This window comes from Solanum tuberosum, unplaced genomic scaffold (assembly GCF_000226075.1).
Source record: "Solanum tuberosum cultivar DM 1-3 516 R44 unplaced genomic scaffold, SolTub_3.0 scf00051, whole genome shotgun sequence".
NCBI lineage: Eukaryota > Viridiplantae > Streptophyta > Magnoliopsida > Solanales > Solanaceae > Solanum > Solanum tuberosum.
Genome location: NW_006238978.1, coordinates 548772 through 552240, shown reverse-complemented (window position 1 = coordinate 552240; position 3469 = coordinate 548772). Strand labels below are relative to the sequence as shown.

The 3469-nt window shown below is 26.5% G+C and overlaps 2 protein-coding genes across 2 annotated transcripts in view; both read left to right on the top strand.

Moving 5' to 3' along the window:
* Positions 1-3469, top strand: part of LOC102606282 (probable serine/threonine-protein kinase At1g18390) — a 27296-nt gene that overhangs the window by 15180 nt on the left and 8647 nt on the right. The window lies entirely within an intron of this gene.
* The window catches only part of LOC102578289 (probable receptor-like protein kinase At1g67000), an 8071-nt gene that overhangs the window by 652 nt on the left and 3950 nt on the right, over positions 1-3469 (top strand). The window lies entirely within an intron of this gene.

The window sequence follows — 3469 nt, the reverse complement described above, 5'->3', positions numbered from 1 at the left end:
TTATCAGTTCATCATCTGTCAATGGAATGAAGACACCATTTAGCCTTGTAGGATCATCATTCTTGCTAACGTATCCCGCCTTGGCTTTGTCGGTACCATATTTCCATAACAGTGTTGCATATCTTGAGCGAAGATAGTCACTTCGAAAAGAAATCGATGGGACCTTCATTTCGTCGCTCAGAAATTCAGCAAAAACAGCTACATACGTTCCGCATTCACTGCAAACAGAAAGAAAATACATTATAAATTCAAAATATTATGTTTCAGATCATTTTATACTTAGTATGCCAAAATTGCATAACTGATACAGGAAATCATATTACTTATGTATATACATTGGCTTCTATTTAAACATGACACAAAATGTTAACTAACATATATGTTAAATTATGTTTTCGCATCATTCATGTGCATATCTACGAATATGATACATTGTACAACAAATAACCTCTATATCATACAGCGAATTGAACGCCTATCTTAAATACAAATCGCAGCACACAAAACTTGTCTTAAACTAGTGTTTCATCTACAAATGTAAAACAAATACTTATTTTTCTATCATCTACATATATGAATCACAAGTAACAGATACTTTATTTCAACAATCAAACCTTAATATCAACAAGTAACAGATACTTTATTTCAACAATGAAACCTTAATATCAACAATAAAATATCAGCAATTGATAAACAGCTATATGAATCACAAGTAACATATACTTTATTTCAACAATCAACACTTCAGAATATACCAAGATACTTTATTTTTCAACAATGAAACCTTAATACCAACAATTGATAAAATATCGGTGTTTCTGGGTAGAAACTAAACATTTCATTATATACCAAGATACTTTATTTTTCAACAATGAAACCTTAATACCAACAATTGATAAAATATCGGTGTTTCTGGGTAGAAACTAAACATTTCATTATATACCAAGATACTTTATTTTTCAACAATGAAACCTTAATACCAACAATTGATAAAATATCGGTGTTTCTGGGTAGAAACTAAACATTTCATTATATACCAAGATACTTTATTTTTCAACAATGAAACCTTAATACCAACAATTGATAAAATATCGGTGTTTCTGGGTAGAAACTAAACATTTCATTATATACCAAGATACTTTATTTTTCAACAATGAAACCTTAATACCAACAATTGATAAAATATCGGTGTTTCTGGGTAGAAACTAAATAATCCAAAATCGATTGAAACAAAAAATTGATTTTGAAAGAAAAATGAAGAAGAAGAAGAATACCTATTTTGAACTTTGAGACTGTTGAATCATTTGAAAATTAAATTACTTTGAAAGCGGTAACTGATTTGGTAGTGGGAGAGATTATAGGCGAGATTTTGGGGGTGAGGAAGATGGGTTTGATTTCTTTCATAATAAAGTATCCGGAAGAGAGGAATTGGGGAAAAGTAGGGATTTTTGAATTTTTATGAAAGAGAAGGGATTAATTGATAATAGGTAAACCTATGTAGTGTACTTTAGTAATTTTGCCTATAATTAAATGTTAAATAACAAAGTTAATATTACACTCATAATCTGTTTTTTTTTTTTAAAAAAAGATTATATATGGATATAAATATTCATTAAATAGCAAAGATAATTCTACATGCCTAATTAATACCAGTCAAACATGCTTTACGGTGCTTTACTACCCATATTTACCCTCTTTGCTATTTTCTCTTTCAATATCACCAATTTTTTCTCCAATTTTCTTCCAATTCACAATTCTTTACTTGATTTTCATGAGCAATTTTTGTGACATATCTTCATCAAATATCTTCTATTTGCATTTTTTTCTCGTTTTATATGAAATTTGTATTTGTATACATCTTGTTGAAAGGTTGATGAGTTCATTAGTTGTATTCATATGTATAACATGAAGAACGTGAGCAAAAAGAGTTTGAGGATTGTCTGATTTTCATTTTTTTATATAGTGAAATACTTATATATTTGGATACTTGTATTGTATTATATCCACTTGTCATTTTTTTTGGATTGTCCCAATGTATTGAAATATTAACACAAGTTGAAAGGTTGACCAGGTAATACAAGTATATTTTGATACATAATTACATTATTTTTGTATAAACAAATACTTGAGTTATATATATAAACATATTTGTAAAAAAATAGTAAACATGAGAAAAAAAGATTGAGTTTTGTTGGCGTTTCAATTTTTTATACAGTCAAATACTTATATACTTGGATACCCACATTGTATTATTTTCCATTTTCTTAATTCTGGATTGTCCACTGTATCTAAATTTTGTTTAATAACATGGGCACTCCTATATGATATAGGTGTATTCATAAGGTAAAATTAGTTGTTAATTTAATATTAGTTATTAATTAAGTATTAGTTGGAATCCAAGCGGATAGGGACGTAATCATTAGTTTTAAATTTAATTATGGAAAGTTGAGAGTTTTAGAAACGTAATTAGGGGGCATTCAGTCACTATAACAAGAGATTACCTTATTTAGTGCATTGTAATTATAATTGTATCATTGTATAAATAAAAAAATAAAAAATAAATACAAATATATAGCAAGATTAAGACATAAAATGTAGTTATTTTTTATAAATAGCATACTTATAGTTATTGAACTTCAATAACCCTACAATTATAGTCATTGAGCAACTTACAAAAATGACTATATTTATAGGGTTATTGAAGTTCAATAGCTATAAGTATGTTATTAATAAAAAATGACTATAATTTATATCTTTTTCTAGCTGTATTTCTTTATATGTTTTTATTTTTCTATTTATATACTAGTACAGTTTTAATTACAATAAACTAAATAAGGAACATGTATTAATTGTGTAGCATATGAATACTTTGAATTCAAATTGGTATCTCTATTTATAAGACTTAAAGTATTAATATATCAAGGATACAAGTATTTATAAAAACTTAATGTATTAATATATCAAACAAGGTAAAGTATGACAATTAACATATGAACACGACAATTTGAAAAATGAATACATTGTTGTTATTCAAAAAAAAATGAATACAATATAGTATATAGTGAAAAGGGTCTGATATCCCCCTCAACTTTGTCATTTGGAGCTAATATGCCCCTCGTTATGAAAGTGACTCATATATGCCCTTACTGTTATACAAACGGCTCACATATACCCCTACCATTACAAAATGAGCTCACATATACCCTTCATTTAACGGAAGTGAAAAAGTTAGTTTTAAATTTATATTTTTAACTTTTAATTTTCTTATAACTTATTTAGGGGTATATATGATTCTTCTAGCAAAGTTCAAGGTATATTTTAATCTTTTTCATACATAAATTATATTTTTGACTTCTTTTATTATAATTATTTGAGTTTCTTATTCTTATTTTATCTTTTTCTTTCATTCCTTAGTGTAAAGAAAAAAATTTAAAACTATTTTTTGTGGCTATATTATAATTTAAAACTA